Source organism: Maylandia zebra, linkage group LG13, assembly GCF_041146795.1.
Source record: "Maylandia zebra isolate NMK-2024a linkage group LG13, Mzebra_GT3a, whole genome shotgun sequence".
NCBI classification, from domain to species: domain Eukaryota; kingdom Metazoa; phylum Chordata; class Actinopteri; order Cichliformes; family Cichlidae; genus Maylandia; species Maylandia zebra.
Window position 1 is genome coordinate 34,420,878 of NC_135179.1, and position 18,455 is coordinate 34,439,332.

Below are 18,455 nucleotides of genomic sequence, written 5' to 3' on the forward strand. Positions count from 1 at the left end.
TCATGTCTGCGGTAGGCAGACATGAGCAAGTTGAACAGCCACAAGGGGCAGTACCCTCCATGGAGAAGGAGGCTAGAGGGCAAGATCAAAGTAGCACGGAGGGAGGTTAGCCAACTAACAGAGTTGCAGAAAGGTGCGACAAATAAGGTGCCTAAGAAATACAGCAAGCTGTCCATACCTGAGGCCTTGGAAACTGCCAAGCAAAGACTCACAGCCTTGGCCAGCCGCTTGAGGAGGTACACCAGAGAGATAGAAGGCAGGAGAATAAACCAGCTGTTCTCCACAGAACCAGCAAAGGTGTACTCTCAGTGGCAAGGGAACAATAAGAGAACAGCACCACCAAGGCTGGAGATGGAGCAATACTGGAAGAGCATATGGGAGAAGGATGCAACCCATAACGGCAATGCTCAGTGGCTAGAGGATCTGAGGGCAGACCACAGCGACCTCCCTGAACAGGGTCCAGTAACCATCACAGTGGCAGATATCCAAGAAAGGGTCTCCAGTATGAAGAGTTGGACAGCACCAGGGCCCGACATGGTTCACGCCTACTGGCTGAAGAAGCTGACTGCACTCCACGAGCGTCTGGCAGCACAAATGAACCAGCTGCTAGTTAACGAGAGACACCCGGAATGGCTAACTGAAGGCCGGACGGTCCTGATCCCCAAGGACCCCAAGAAGGGACCGGTCCCCTCCAACTACCGACCAATAACCTGCCTCAGTACTACATGGAAGCTCCTGTCAGGCATCGTATCGGCTAAGATGAACAGGCACATGGGTCAATACATGAGCGGGACACAGAAAGGAATTGGCAAGAATACCAGAGGTGCAAAACACCAGCTACTGGTAGACAGAACAATCAGCCGAGACTGCAAGACCAGACTGACCAACCTGTGCACTGCCTGGATTGATTACAAGAAGGCCTATGACTCAATGCCCCACAGCTGGATACTGGAATGCCTAGAATTGTACAAGATCAATGGGACCCTAAGAGCCTTCATCAGGAACTCAATGGGGATGTGGCGTACAACACTAGAGGCCAACTCCAAGCCCATAGCACAAGTCACCATCAAGTGTGGGATCTACCAAGGAGATGCTCTGTCCCCACTGCTGTTCTGCATAGGCCTGAACCCCCTCAGTGAGATCATTAACAAGACTGGCTACGGATACCGACTACGGAACGGAGCAGTTGTCAGCCACCTCCTGTACATGGATGACATCAAGCTGTATGCCAAGAGTGAACGAGACATCGATTCACTGATCCACACTACCAGGCTATACAGCAATGACATTGGAATGTCGTTCGGACTGGAGAAGTGTAGTCGGATGGTAACAAAGAGAGGGAAGGTAGTCAGAACTGAGGGGATTGAACTACCAGAAGGCAACATTGCAGACATAGAGGACAGTTACAAGTACCTGGGGATCCCGCAGGCGAATGGGAACCATGAAGAGGCCGCTAGAAAGGCTGCAACCACCAAGTACCTGCAGAGGGTCAGGCAAGTCCTGAGGAGTCAGCTGAATGGTAAGAACAAGATCCGGGCCATCAACACATACGCCCTGCCCGTGATCAGGTACCCTGCTGGGGTAATAGGCTGGCCAAAGGAGGAGATAGAAGCCACTGACATAAAGACAAGAAAGCTCCTTACCATGCATGGAGGGTTTCACCCCAAGTCCAGCACCCTGAGGCTGTACGCTAAGCGGAAGGAAGGGGGCCGGGGACTGGTGAGTGTCAGCACCACAGTCCAGGATGAGACAAGGAACATCCAAGAATACATTGGGAAGATGGCCCCAACTGACCGAGTGCTCAGTGAATACCTCAGGCAGCAGAAACCCAAGAAAGAGGAGGGAGACGAGGAACCATCATGGAAGGACAGGCCCCTGCACGGTATGTACCACCGGCAGATAGAGGAGGTGGCTGATATCCAGAAATCCTACCAGTGGCTGGACAAAGCTGGACTGAAAGACAGCACAGAGGCACTAATCATGGCAGCACAAGAACAAGCTCTGAGTACAAGATCCATAGAGGCTGGGGTCTATCACACCAGGCAAGACCCCAGGTGCAGGCTGTGTAAAGATGCCCCAGAGACAATCCAGCACATAACAGCAGGGTGCAAGATGCTAGCAGGCAAGGCATACATGGAACGCCATAACCAAGTGGCCGGCATAGTGTACAGGAACATCTGTGTCGAGTATAACCTAGAAGTCCCGAGGTCAAAATGGGAGATGCCCCCAAGGGTGGTGGAGAATGACCGAGCTAAGATCCTGTGGGACTTCCAGATACAGACGGACAAAATGGTGGTGGCTAACCAACCGGACATAGTGGTGGTAGACAAACAGAAGAAGACGGCCGTAGTGATCGATGTAGCGGTTCCGAATGACAGCAATATCAGGAAGAAGGAACACGAGAAGCTGGAGAAATACCAAGGGCTCAGAGAAGAGCTCGAGAGGATGTGGAGGGTGAAGGTAACGGTGGTCCCCGTGGTAATCGGAGCACTAGGTGCGGTGACTCCCAAGCTAGGCGAGTGGCTCCAGCAGATCCCGGGAATAACATCGGAGATCTCTGTCCAGAAGAGCGCAGTCCTGGGAACAGCTAAGATACTGCGCAGGACCCTCAAGCTCCCAGGCCTCTGGTAGAGGACCCGAGCTTGAAGGATAAACCGCCCGCAGGGGCGTGCTGGGTGTTTTTATATATATATATATATATATATATATATATATATATATATATGTATATATATGTATGTGTGTATATATATATATATATATATATATATATATATATATATATATATATATATATATATATATATATATACACACACACATATATACACACACACACACACACACATATATATACACACATATATACACACACACACACATATATACACACACACACATATATACACACACACACACATATATATATATATATATATATATATATATATATATATATATATATATATATATATATATATATATATATATATACACACATATATACATATATACATATATATATATATATATATATATATATATATATATATATACATATATATATATATATATATATATATATATATATATATATATATATATATATATATATATATATATATATATATATATATATATATATATACACACATACATATATATACATATATACACACACATATATACATATATACATATATACATATACATACACACACACACGTGTGTACATACATGTATACGTGTGTACATACATGTATACGTGTGTACATACATGTATACGTGTGTACATACATACATGTATACGTGTGTACATACATACATACATGTATACGTGTGTACATACATACATACATGTATACGTGTGTACATACATACATACATACATACACACACACACACACACACACACACACACACACACACACACACACACACACACACACATATAGACTGGGACTATGGCGCCGTCCTGGAACGATGCTACAATTGTCGTAATCCATAAAGAGGGCAAGGACCCCACAAATTGTCAATCATACAGGCCAGTCTCATTACTTAATACTGATTTGCGCATTCTCACCACGATTTTAGCCAAAAGAGTTAGTAAAATTATTACACAGGTTATAAATCCAGATCAAACGGGGTTCATTGCAGGAAGGCACTTTGGGGACAATGTTCGTAGATTGTTGAACTTAGTGTCCTTGTACAAGACCAAACAAGAAGAAACGATGATTCTGTCTCTTGATGCGCAAAAAGCATTCGACAGGGTTTCCTGGCAGTACTTGGGCCATACACTTGAAAGATTCAAATTTGGCCCAAACTTAATTAAGTGGATACAGATTCTTTATTCCAACCCAATGGCGGCTGTACGGGTAAATGGAACAATATCAGCCAGATTTCTGCTGGAACGTGGGTGTAGACAAGGATGCCCACTGTCGCCCCTGCTGTTCGATATAAGTATTGAGCCTCTGGCGCAGTTGATTAGAGATGAACATGAAATTCAGGGCCTTTCAATTAATGGAGAACAGCATAAATTGTCCATCTATGCAGACGATGTACTTTTATACATTTCAAATCCTGCAGTCAGTGTACCTCATTTAAAAGAAATTATTAGTACATACGGTTACCTCTCTGGTTACAAAGTTAATATTGACAAAACATTGGCAATGGATATAGGAGGAAACATTTCACAAACATTTAAGGAGCGATGTGGCTTTAAATGGCCAAACGAAGGTATCAAGTATTTAGGAATTCAGATTCCTCACTCATTATCAGACTTGTTTAAAGTAAATTATGAAGTTATAGTTGCAAAAATAAAAAAAGATTTAGAGAGATGGACAGTCCTGCCTCTGTCTTTCTTAGGTCGGATCGAGAGTATACGTATGAATGTATTGCCAAGACTTCTAGACCTTTTCCTGACCCGTTTATCACCTTCCATGGCTCCAAAACACTGGAAGCATCAGTGCCTATCAGTAGCTCCACATCTGCATTAACGTTGTAAAGTTTAACAGGTTTAAGATGAGGCCACTGATCTGGGGAATATTAACTGTAGAAACTGGCATAGTCTTTTGAGTCAAAACATCTGGCAATGGCATGAAATCATTTGCTTCCAAACCAGACAGAACTTGTGTACTAACAATCTTATCTTGACTCATTGTTCTCAAAAAGATATTGGTCTTTTTACCTTTTACATTCAGCCTTTTTGCCAAAGTTTCTGTACAGAATGTACCTGAACTTCCAGGATCCAAAAACGCATAGGTTTGCACAATTTTATTGCTCTTTTGGCTCTTAACTTGAACTGGAACTATAGAAAAAATTGCATCAACTTCATGACCAGCCCCAATATACCCACATGTCTGAGTAGTTGCAGTTGAAAAGTTGACATTAGAGTTTGTCCTCTGTTGAGTTTGTTCCGAAGACGCACCTGGATCCTTTCGCTCTATATGAAGAACCCCTGGGTGCCTTTGGTGACACACGTCGCAATCCAAACGACTCCTACAGTCTTTGCTTGTGTGACCAACTTTTAAACAACCAAAACAAATTCCCCTTTCCTTGATAAAAGTCAACTTATCCTGATGCGTTTTAGCTTTAAACTGCTTACAATTCTCTAGTAAATGATTGCTGTGTGAACAAAACAAACAACTATGCAGAACGGCGGAAGTTGTTCTGCTTCCAGTTGATTGAGCTTTGATTCCTGGCACTGTACTGACATTAGTGGCAAAACTACTTCCTTTTCTCCTTTGCTTGGTAGAACTTGAAGCTTTAAAGCTGCTTCCAGATTGTGAGTCTTGGATGTTGCCAAACACTGGATCTGATGCTACTTTTACCTGTTTTATTATAAAGGCAACCAGATCAGTGAACACTGCTCTGTAACCATTTTGTTCCTGCAGTTCATAGGCAACAACTCTCCATTTTCCCCTCAATTTGTATGGAAGCTTCATAACAACCATTCTCATATTTGAGGGCAAATCCAACTCCTTCATATAAACAACTTGCTGCATTAGATTCGAACATCCTTGAAGAAAAAGAGAGAATGACTGTAGACCTTTCACATCCCCACTTTTAATAGGTACCCAACTCACAATCCTCTCCATATATGCAGAGGCAATTTTATTTTCGTTCCCAAAATGTTCTTCAAGAAGATCTTTGGCTGTGGAATAGCCCTGCTCAGGAGGTAAGTGCTGACAACTATGCACCAAATCCCTAGGCTGCCCCCTAGTGAACTGCTCTAAAAAATGCAGACAGTCGCTCCAGTTATCAGTTTTAGCTTCCACTCCATTTTCAAAGGCATTCATAAATGATCTGTACTGTAAAGGGTCTCCATCAAACACAGGGATGTTTCTGGCGGGGAGGACAGAAGATAAGTTTTGTTTTACAAGCAAAGTAGTGATGTCATTTTGTTTTTGCATAATATTTACAATCTCCTTCGTGCAGTTCCCAGTCAAAGTAGGAGACTGAGGCTGTGTTTGCTGCGTCACTTGCGCTGAATCATCAACCTGATGTTGGGTTTGACTTTGTCTAGGTACGATTACTTGTGATTCAGATGCAGAATTTATACCAGAGTAATCTCTTGATGTTGGAACAAATGTATCGGCACAGGGATTTAAACTAGGCGCTTCTTGTACGTGCCCTCTTTCAAAATAAGAGTTCATTCCATCAGAATGCTCAGAGCTACAAACTGAATTTATTTTTAAGACACGAAGCTTTGCATTAGTGGCTGCCAGCTCTGTTTCCAAGGATAATGTCTCCTTTTCTTTTCTCAGTTTCTCCTTTTCTTTTCTCAGTTTTTCCTCTTGCGCTTCGATAGAATGTTTTTTCTTTAATGCAGCGAGTCGCTCCATGAGCGCTGCCTTGTCAGCCGCAGCTTTAATGCATGCGGAAGATGTTGATGAAATTCGACTTTGCTGTGACAAGGTTTTTGAAGGTGGCTTTACACTTGAGATATTAGAGACACTGTCTTCAGGATTTATTTCATCCAAACTTTCAACAGCTTGATCATTAAGAGCAGTATTGCTTTGTTCAGTATACGGCTCGCCCGCCTCCTGCAACCAAACCTTTACTTTGTCCATAAAAACAGAGAATGCTGTCACCTTCGACTGAAAATGTGCATTTTGCCTTTTCACTTCATCTTCTGGCAGTGGCAAACTTAAAAAGGATTCTTGCAAAGCGTTTGCATCTTGATAGCATTTAATAAACTTCCCAAATTCAGAAGACACTTCCTTAACGTTCTCATGTGAGGTTGTGGAGGTATGTAACAACGACAGGAGAGGTCTCAGTGTCTCACTCCAACAACTTTATTAACTGACAGAACTTCACATATAGTCAGCGCCAAAATCTCCACCCCCACACTTCCTTTCAACTTGTGTGTGAGTGGAGCCACCTGGTGGTCCGCCACACATACCCCCCCTTGAACACACAGTCAGGTCTCCATTCAGTCCAGGACCCTGGGTCTAAGCAAACGACCCGCACGACTGAACCTGGGAGGGAGAGAACAGGCAGAGGAAGGTCCATCCTGTGAACGAGGCTGGTGAAGGCGAGCAGGAAAGGCAGGAGGAGGCTCAAACGTTGGTGGTCCGGGGGTAGTCCTGGGGGGAAAACCAGAGACTGTCAACCCCAGCGCAGGAGGTCGGCCACGGCGAGGGGCCTGGGCCGGCACTACATCACTGTCCGGAAGAACATGTGCTGGTTTAAGTCTGTCAACACACACAGTCTCCCTTCGACCCCCAAAATCCAAAACAAAATGTTTCTGGCCCGGTTCAATAACCCTGAACGGGCCGTCATACAGCGGCCGCAGCGGTGTCCTGTGGGCATCGTGCCTGACAAAAACAAACTTAGCAGTATCTAAAGTCTTTGGAACAAAGGTGTCAGGCACGCAATGGTGCACCGGACCAGGAACCCGAAGCGAGTGCAAAAGCGGGGTGAGAGAGAGCACCGATGGATCGAAGCAGGGAGGAGGATTTTCAGGCAAGAATTCTCCAGGCACGCGGAGGGGCTGACCAAACACTAGCTCAGCTGGGGAAGCGCCGAGATCCTCCTTAACCGCAGAGCGCAGCCCAAGCAAAACCCACGGGAGGCGGTCAACCCAATTGCCATCCTTTAAGGAGGCGCGAAAGGCAGCCTTCAGCGACCGGTGGAACCGTTCACACATCCCATTAGCCTGCGGGTTGTATGCGGTTGTGCGGTGGACTTTAGCCCCCAGTCCATCAGCCATGGCCGACCAAAGCTCGGAAATGAACTGGGGGCCTCTGTCTGACGTAATGTCCGCGGGTGGGCCGAAACGCGAGACCCAGGTCGACAAAAACGCCTTGGCCACCACTGCTGCGGTAGTGGACGCCAGGGGGACCGCCTTCGGCCACCTGGTGGTCCGGTCAACAACAGTCAAAAGGTGCGTAAAACCTTGTGACTGCGGCAAGGGACCCACCAGATCGACATGCACATGATCGAAACGTTTGCCGGGTATGAAGAACGGCTCCAGGGGCGCCTTGGTGTGTTTATGAACCTTCGCGCGCTGGCAGGGAATGCACGCCGACGCCCATTCCTTAACAGCTTTGCGAAGGCCTGGCCAAACGAATTTAGAGCTGACCAGTTTAACAGAGGCCCGGACCCCTGGATGAGAGAGAGCATGTACCGAGTCAAAAACTTGACGACGCCAGGAAGCGGGAACCACAGGGCGAGGGCGGCCGGTGGAAACGTCACAGACGAGGAGGGGACCACCGTCCTGCACGGGTCTGTCCTCCAGTATGAGGCCCGTCTGGGTGGATTTAAGCGCGAGGATGTCAGGGTCACCGCTCTGATCGGCAGCCATGGCGGAGTAGTCTATGCCGAGAAAGACGGGAGAAACCAGCGCACGGGACAAACAGTCAGCCACATGATTGGATTTACCAGCCACGTGCCGAATGTGCGTGGTAAACTCAGAAATGGCTGCCAACTGGCGCTGCTGGCGTGCACTCCATGGATCGGAAACCTTGGACATGGCAAACGTCAAGGGTTTGTGGTCCACGTATGCGGTAAAGTGACGACCCTCGAGAAAAAACCGGAAATGACGAGACGCCAGGTGGAGCGCCAGTAGCTCCCTGTCAAAAACGCTGTAATTGCGTTCGCTGTCACGTAGCGTACGGCTGAAAAAGGCGAGCGGTTGCCAGACACCCGAGATTCGCTGTTCCAGCACCGCACCCACCGCTATGTCCGACGCATCAGTGGTCAATGCAATCGGCGCTGAGGGGGATGGGTGGGCCAGAAGGGCAGCATTAGCTAACGCTGACTTAGCATCAGAAAACGCTTGGATGCTGTCCGGAAACCAGTCAACGGAGTCATTAGCTTTTTTACCCTTTAACGCCCCATAAAGGGGCTTCAGCAGATGTGCCGCTCTGGGGAGAAAACGGTTGTAAAAATTCACCATCCCCAAAAATTCCTGCAGTGCCTTAACAGTCGTGGGACGCGGAAATTCCGAAACAGCTCGGACTTTGTCAGGCAACGGAACCGCGCCCTCGGCGGAAACACGGTGCCCAAGGAAATCGAGAACGGGCAACCCAAACTGGCATTTAGACGGATTAATAATCAGTCCATGCTCCGCCAAACGCTGAAAAACCTGACGCAGATGGAACATGTGCTGCTCCTTCGAGCTGCTGGCCACCAGTATATCATCAAGATATACAAAAACAAAGGGCAGCCCGCGCAAGACCGAGTCCATCAACCGCTGGAAGGTTTGGGCGGCACCTTTCAGGCCAAACGGCATGCGCAGAAACTCGAAAAGGCCCAAAGGTGTAATTACGGCGGTTTTGGGGACATCCTCCGCGCGCACGGGAACCTGGTGATATCCCCGTACCAAATCGATCTTAGAAAAAACCGAGGTCCCCGCAAGATGGGCGGAAAAATCTTGGATGTGGGGAATGGGATAATGATCGTTCTCTGTGACATTATTACGACGACGGAAATCCCCACAAGGTCGCCACCGACCATCAGATTTAGGCACCATGTGTAACGGAGAAGCCCAGGCACTGTTCGAACGCTGCACGATGCCCAGACGCTCCATGGTGGCAAATTCTTCCCGAGCGACAGCCAGTTTGGCGGGGTCGAGGCGGCGCGTGCGCGCGAACACCGGGGGCCCTACTGTAGTTATGTAATGCTCCACCCCGTGCTTCGTCACCGTGCTCGAGAAAGTGGGGACAGTGAGTGAGGGAAACTCAGAAAGCAAACACTGAAAAACGTCACCCGAATCTACTGAGTTAGCATGCACCACGGGCTGAGCACCCCGAGTCAAACAGGGTAATGAGGAAAAGGACACAGCATCAATTAAACGTCTGTTAGCCACATCAACCAGTAGTCCGTGAGGACAAAGAAAATCAGCGCCTATTATAGGCACAGAGCTAGCAGCAACAACAAAGTTCCACTGAAAGTCACGGTCGTGAAAGCAAACAGTCACCAACCTTTCACCGAAGGTTTTGATGGGAGAGCCATTAGCCGCTGTTAGCAATGGCCCGCAACCCTCAGCTAGCCTGTCCGAGCCAGCCGGGGGAAGAAGGCTCTTCTGTGAGCCGGAGTCCACCAGGAAACGCCTCCCCGAGCGTGAGTCCTCTAAGAAAAGCAGCCTTTCCTTGTTGCCAGCGGTCGCGGCTGCTACAGAGCGCTGACATGCCCGTTTCCCTGGGTCTGGAAACTGCAAGGCGGGAGGCAGCGCCGTGCCTTCGCTCCAAAACGCTGGTGATTAAAACAAAGCCCCTTTCCGCGGTGCCGCCGTGCAGCGATTCCGGCCACAGTGGACGAGTCGGAGGGCCCGTGGAGCATCGGTGAGGGGGAGGGGGAAAACGCTGGTGGGTCCTGAATAACCGTCTGGACGCCGAAAGTCCTGGTAGCCAGGAGGATGCGATCCGCCTCTTCCGCAAGGGAGCGGTAATCCTTCGTGGCCAATAGCGGGGAGTTGGCAAGGCCAGCGCGCACTGGAGCCGGCAGCTGTCGAAGAAAGAGGTGGGTGAAGAGAAATCCTCCGTCCTCCGCGCCCAGCAAGGACAGCATGCTCTCCATGAGCTCGAGGGCGGTGCCGTCGCCCAGGCCCGCGATGGAAAGGAGTTTCTCGGCCCGCTCAGCATCAGAGAGGGAGTAACGCCGCAGCAGCAGCCCCTTGAGGGCGGCGTACTTGCCCTGGGCTGGGGGATCCCGGAGGAGAGTCATCACACGGCGGGTTGACAGCGGGTCAAGTGAGGCCACCACATGGTGGTATTTAGTGTCGTCATTAAAGCGGAAATTTTCCCCATGTACTTAGATGCTTGCTTACACATTGAACTGCGCTTTTCTTGGCATGTCTTTATATACAAATCCAAACCTTTTGGCGTAAATTTAACGCTTCTTTTCTCTGCTTGCATCTCAGTGTCATCCTCTCGTTTACTCTTAATATCCGACATTTTTATTGTCCTCTTGGATTATTTCAAACTTTATAAAGATGCACAGCACACTGAGAGTCCATAGCCTAAAGTACAAACATGACATCCATTTACCTGCCTTTTGCAGCGGACAAACATTTCCACAGAGGGCGTTGGCATGTTTCAATTAGCGATCCAATTATGCACCAATTTAGTACGTCAAAACTCAGTTCATCAGTCTTTGTAGTGAAATTATGTCTTTAAACTCCAATAGCTTCACCGTTTTCCTTTACGGCTTAAACAATATTATCACTCACCAGCTTTGATGAACGAGTGACATGTTGATCCAGGCCTCAACATCACATCCGTCTGGATTACTCACCAGACGATCCAATAACTTTTATTCGAGTTTGACGGTGATCCTTGAAATCCTTATATCCATTAATGAAGGATTATTCCTTTGTCCACGGGAAGGTTTTTTACTTTATGTAGTGGCAATTCCTTTACTTTTGAAAGATCCAACGTCCCCCAACTTAAAGTCCACAAGCCACTGCTGCACTGAGGTAATATTTCGTACGCAGGCAAAAGAAGTCCATTGTCCAAACATTTTTGTTGAGAGTTTTGGTTTATTTATCCATCTTGGCAAGCAATAACAAGATCCTTCCTGCTGCTTCTCCTGCTCTGGTAAAAAACCATAGGCCCACCCCAATGCATGCTGGTCCTATACCAGTCTCTTTATTTATAGAAACAAAATGGCCCTACAGCTCTTACTAACTAATTTAACAAAATAACAACAAACAAAACAAATCATTTAAAACAAAATATTAACCGACAAATAAACCCCAAAATATAAGTAAACTAACAAACTTTAACTAATTTCAAAAATAAGAACAAAAACAAAAATAAAGAACAAATAGCTCCAACACCTGGCTTCAGAGCATGGTCAAATAGCGGGCTTTATAAACTATGTCATGTTGTGAGGAATGGGCACCTGAGCTCATTTGAACAGTTGAGAGGTCAGTTTCAGCTTCCTTCTTCTGACTTTTTTAGGTTTCTGCATTTTGGAGCCCTCTCCCATTGAGGAAATATTTCTAAAAACATTTCAAAGTAATTCCTCCCCAAAAATAATCAGTAATTTTTATAACGCATTTATGAGTTTCAATACAAATGCAACTTTGGATATTAAGGCAAGGTGGGAAGCTGAGACTGGCACTCAAATTTCAGAGGACACCTGGGAAGAGGTGTTCGGCGAAGCCCATCTTGTGACTAATTCTGAGCTGTGGAGAGAATTTAAATGGAAGGTGGTCATGAGATATTTCAGAACCCCAGAGATAATGGCCAAAATGAAGCCTACAAATCCTGACACCTGTTGGCGAAATTGTGGTACTTATTTAGGAACCCATTCACATATATTCTGGTCATGCCCAAAACTCTGCTCATTTTGGAATGACATATTTAAAGTTCTCAACACAGTTTTCCAACAACCATTAACGAAAGACCAACAGCTAGCCATTTTAGGAGTATTTTTGGTTTTGCGGGAAACAATAAAAGTATCTCTTAAGAATCCTGCTTACAGCAGCACTAAAGTGTATCACTATTAAATGGCTGAATCTTGACCCACCTTCATATAATATGTGGCTTGATAAAGTGAGAGAAATTTACCAGATGGAGGAAATAACATACGCTCTGCGGATTCAGAGAGAGTTGTTTACTGAGCGTTGGCGACCCATACATGCTTTACTGTTTCAATAATTTAGCATAGGTCTGTTTCGTTTTGTTCATTTATGGCTAGATTTGTCACGTTATTTAATGTTACATAAAGTTTTTGTTTTGTTTTCTTTTTGTTGTTGTGTGTTTGTTTGCTTGCTTGGGTTTTGTTTTGCTTTCCAGTTTTGCTTTGTGCTTCCTAATTGCAGTTCTTATTTTGATCTACATTTCTGCATTGCGGTTTCTGTAACTGTCCTACTTGTGAACATTGACAAGTACAAGTTACAATGTTGTAAATTATAATAAAAATTGAGTTTAAAAAAAAAAGACAAGAAAGCTCCTTACCATGCATGGAGGGTTTCACCCCAAGTCCAGCACCCTGAGGCTGTACGCCAGGGGTAGGCAACTCCAGGCCTCGAATGCCGGTGTCCTGGAGGTTTTAGATCACACCCTGGGTTAACACACCTGAATCAAATGATTAGTTCATTACCAGACCTCTGGAGAACTTCAAGAAATGCTGAGGAGTCATTTAGCCCTTTAAATCAGCTGTGATGGATCATGGACACATCTAAAACCTCCAGGACACCGGCACTCGAGGCCTGGAGTTGCCTACCCCTGGTGTACGCTAAGCAGAAGGAAGGGGGCCAGGGACTGGTGAGTGTCAGCACCACAGTCCAGGATGAGACAAGGAACATCCACGAATACATCACGAAGATGGCCCCAACTGACCGAGTGCTCAGTGAATACCTCAGGCAGCAGAAACCCAAGAAAGAGGAGGGAGACGAGGAACCATCATGGAAGGACAGGCCCCTGCACGGTATGTACCACCGGCAGATAGAGGAGGTGGCTGATATCCAGAAATCCTACCAGTGGCTGGACAAAGCTGGACTGAAAGACAGCACAGAGGCACTAATCATGGCAGCACAAGAACAAGCTCTGAGCACAAGATCCATAGAGGCTGGGGTCTATCACACCAGGCAAGACCCCAGGTGCAGGCTGTGTAAAGATGCCCCAGAGACAATCCAGCACATAACAGCAGGGTGCAAGATGCTAGCAGGCAAGGCATACATGGAACGCCATAACCAAGTGGCCGGCATAGTGTACAGGAACATCTGTGCCGAGTATAACCTGGAAGTCCCGAGGTCAAAATGGGAGACGCCCCCAAGGGTGGTGGAGAATGACCGAGCTAAGATCCTGTGGGACTTCCAGATACAGATGGACAAAATGATTGAAATATCTATATACAGTGTCCCTCGCTATAATGCGGTTCACCTTTTGCAGCCTTGCTGTCTCACTGATTTTTTTTTGTGCAATTTTGCATGCTTTTTTTTTCTTTTACAGCGTATTGTGTTCTGTGTCCTGATTGGCTGTAGACCATTGTCAGTCAGACACCTCCGTGCCGTGTCTCCTGTACAGTACAGAATGCGTTCAGTTTGTCAAATTTACATAAATCTTCAATTGCTAGCACTGTGACTCTGAAACATACAGTATAGCACTGTATGTTTGTAAGTTTTCTCCCCAACAAACACAACAATGTCGACTAAACGTTTTGCACCGTCAAAGGCACCTGTGGTAGCACCCAAAAGGCAGGGAAGTGTCATGGTCCGGGTGAGTACGGGGTTTTTCCACTCCGCTGGGCTCCACCTTCAGGGAGAGACTCCAATCAGCTTCCACACCTGGTTCCAATCAAGTCACCAGCATATAAGACCAGCATTCACAACAGACCTCTGCCAGATCTTCTGCTAATTCACAACCCACCTGGCAGTTGCGCTTCCCAACATAAACTACTCACATCTCCGCCTGGACGCTGGTTCTGTCATCTGGTTGCTTCCTTTCCATCATTGGACTACACCTGTCTGCCTCCCTGCCAAGTCCCTCACTCCAAGCATATTCTGGATCCTCTCTGGCCATTCCTCACCCAGAACCCCATGGACACCCCCTCCTCGCATGACACTTTAACCTGCAACGCGTAAGCCCTAACCACCATAGTCTAATCCTTCAGCTGTGATTCACTAGACTGCCACTGACTACTTGTCTCCTCTCATTATAGTGACTGCGTACCTCCATCCAAGCTGCTGCCCCTTTTTCCATTCCCCGGATCCATCCGTGAAATCTAGCACCTAGCCATAGCACTCAGAGTTTCATGTTCATAGTTTGGCCTCACAGTTCTCAGTTCATAGCTTCCACAGTTCATAGCATTCATAGTTTCCTGCTTTGTAAGTTCACTAGGCACTGTAAATAAAGCACTGTGTTCACGCCCGTTTTGCCTCCCTCTGTGTCTGCATTTGAGTCCACACCCACAGCCTGGCCCTATCGGCCGTAACAGGAAGATGCTAACCATCACACAAAAATTTGGACTTCCTGACATGCAAAAGAAAGGTAAAAGTTAGCGTATTTTTTGGATTATAAGGCGCATTAAGCGAAACAAAACAGCCAGATTAGTCAAACTTTACTCAACTCATTCTTCTTGCTTCCTCTACTTCCGTACAATTGATTCATTAATGTTGAATTTTCTGGCAGCTGCTCTATTCCCATGTCCTGGACCTGAAAACAGGGTTTGATCTTTGGTTTGATCCTATAATACTGGACTTATTTTTCTACGAAGGTTTGAACTTTGAGAGTTTAAACAAGAGAGAAAAATGTGAAAATGTTCATGCCTGTCTGAGAAAAGTGTATAAAGTGTGTAGTGAGGGGTTTTACAGCCTTAAAACATCTATATTAATTGTAAAATATAAAGTTGGCTACTTTGCGGATTTCACAGATTGCAGGTTATTCTCAGAATGTAACTCCCGCGATAAACGAGGGACCGCTGTATATCTATATCAATAAAAAAAATTCCCCTTGGGGTGCCTGAAGCCAAAAAGCTGACTCAAAGCGCTCCAAGGTCACGACCTGTGAAACCCATTACAGCATGGTGTAGAACAGATGTAGTTGTGTCCTCACCTCCCAAAGGAAACCAAGTTGTCATCCAGAAACAAACCTACACACACAAATCCATTTAAAAGATAAAAATTGTCAGGATGTGTGCTGTGGCAGTCAGGATGACCCAAACACAGGACTCGTACACAGCATGGAAACTTAAAGCAGCAGCTTTATTGCTGGGAAGACTTTCTATAAAAGTAAACTCACAAAAAAACTAACCAAAGCCACAAATATGAAAACGAAAAACTAGATATAAGACAGACTAACTGGAAAACAAACCAGGAACTGAGAACCTGAACTTAGCCAGGATCACAAAGGGCAAAACTCAGCACAGTGAGGGTACAACACGATGAAGGGCAAAGGAAAACACATGGCTTAAATGCACAGGCAAGACAAGAAAGGATGGGGATCAGGTGGGAATACAGCTGGGACAAATCAGACATACAGAGACAAAGCAGAATACACTGACATAAGGCATGGACTATCAAAATAAAACAGGAAGCGTGACATCATGTAGAGGCAGAGGTGGTGACAGAGTCTGGAACAGAGGAAATACAAAAGCACCGGGAAAACATGGGGCCAGAGACTAACCACAGATAAACAGTAAGTAAACAAAACATCAACATCAGTAATCAAAGAATATCATTCCAGAAGTTGAAACACAAACAGTGGGTCGCAGACCCAGTACCATGACAAAAATCACCCACAATATCAGTAGTAATTTAATAAGTTCACTTTATTTTCTATAAAACTTCCATCCATCCAATCACTTCTGCTTATCCTTTTTTAGGGTCGCAGGGGGGGCTGGAGCCTATCTCAGCTGTCATAGGGCGAGAGGCGGGGTACACCCCGGACAGGTCGCCAGTCTGGGCTAAGACACAAGTGGCTGTCTCCCAATTCAGGGTCTGCAGCCTTAAAGTACGCAGCCTCAACGATCCTCAAGGGCCGCGTACTCAAAGACCGCTAAGGCCGGAAGTGCGAGGCTTGTGAAATGGGACGGTCTAGCCTCCGTCACGCTGCCCAGGTTGCCGGGCAACCATGATACTACCAGCTGGAAACTTTTCAGCATTATTTGAGACAATCTTTTGTTCATTTGTTTGTTGCTACATGAGCTTTGATCATTCTCTGTGAGATGAAGCTCAGCTATTGAACGGCGTATATTTTAAAGTAAAGGCTTTAAAACCAAGTTAGTACAAACGTCACTAATGTCACATGACTTTGCCGACATGTGGCCAACAGGAATGTTTTATTGTTCTTCGTTATTAAACATTCGCACATAAATAAGTGACATAATATTCAGTACTTAAAGTTTACTCTTCGGGCGCCCCTCGTCTGCCGTTTTTTTTCGGCAAAATTATCCACACCCACCGCCGCGCTATGCATTCTGGGATATATTGGGCCACGAAGTCTACACCGCCACATCCTTAAAATTCAGGGAAATGAAGGACGCATTTCAGGGCCGCATGTCGAGCAGCCTTCGAATTGGGACAGCCTTCGGCGCGCCGCTGTGACGTAATCGGCCTTAAAATGCGGCCTTTAAGGCTGCAGACCCTGAATTGGGATACAGCCAGAGACAGACAACCATTCTCACTCACATTCACTCCTATGGGCAATTTAGATTGATCAATTAACCTAATCCCCACTAACTGCAAGTCTTTGGACTGTGGGAGAAAACTGGAGTACCCGGTGAGAAGCCACGCAAACATGGGGAGAACATGCAAACTCCACACAAAAGACCCCGGCCTGAAGGTGGAATTGAATCAGGACCTGCTTGCTGTGTGGCAACAGTGCTCACCACCGTGCCACCGTGCTGCCCTGGTTTAAAAACATTATTTCACATCATTTATTGTAGCTCACACAACATTCAGAGACTTTATGGCCACAGATTGTATAGAGAAAATTAATATTAGGACAGCATATTAATCGTGATTTCAAAGGCTGTAGGTTGCAGCCATTGCTTTAGCAATGTGTATAAATGTAACAGGACTGGTTTTAACCATTGTAACAGTCTGAGCTTCTTCAAGCTTTATTTGAGCACATTAGCTTACTAAAAACAGAAGCTAGCTAGTACTACTGGTATGTCACATTTTCACAAGGTAAGACTGGGGCTACATGGCTACAGGGATACTAGCATTAGCTGTGTTACTACATTACTTTCAGCCAAATCATGAGGGGTTCAGGTTTTCTTTTCCCTGCATTTTCCCTTCACATCATTCATATATTTGTGTTGGACATTTTCAGAGAGTGAATACCGAGGCTAACTGTCCACAAACACTTCTTTAAAAAGTCTCCTTAACAGTGAAAAGCTGTCAGTGGCACAGAAAAACCCAGCCAGCATGCCTGTGAGCAACCAATGAGAGACCTCTTTACATGCATGCCTAATTTGCATTGCTTTTTCTCCAAGGACAAAAAAGCCATAGAAATGGAAAAGCTAATCCAATAGCTAATCTAGTAATTATTACAGCTAACGGGAAAAATGAAACTTAAAAGGTGAGTGGAATAAACATTTCAAAACTAATTGGATTTTTCAATTCATTTACTTATTTCTCTTTTTAATTTGCATTTTTTAAAGTCTCAATTTGAACATTTTTTAAAATGAGGTTTTGATTCTTTCTTTTTCTTTCTATAAATCATATTTAGTATTAACTACATTAAGTATTTGTTGTTGGATTATTTTGGAAATATTTATTCATATTTATGTTTTTCATTTCCCTTTAACATATAAACAACGATGGATGTTATGCATGTCTAAATAAACAAAAGACATGAAAACAGTTCTAAATGAATTTACTAATGCAGGTTATTTCACGAGTCATCATTAAATCAGGCAATGCTTCATTTCTGTGTGCTGGCGCTCCTGATCCTCGACGCACATCAGCAATATGGACACGTTAGTTAAAACTAAAAGGAAGGAAGGCTGGAGTAAGGAAGGAAAGGAGACAAGGACGCCGCCAAATGGTAGCGGGT

At 45.6% G+C, this 18,455-nt stretch overlaps 1 long non-coding RNA gene across 1 annotated transcript; it reads right to left on the bottom strand.

Moving 5' to 3' along the window:
• Window positions 1-6,775: 6,775 nt before the first annotated feature.
• LOC143421839 (uncharacterized) lies at window positions 6,776-10,197 on the bottom strand. The gene is made up of 2 exons (XR_013101452.1): window positions 9,930-10,197; window positions 6,776-7,088 (listed from the first exon to the last, which is right to left on the bottom strand). It is a non-coding gene; the product is annotated as an uncharacterized LOC143421839 (long non-coding RNA).
• Window positions 10,198-18,455: the final 8,258 nt, after the last annotated feature.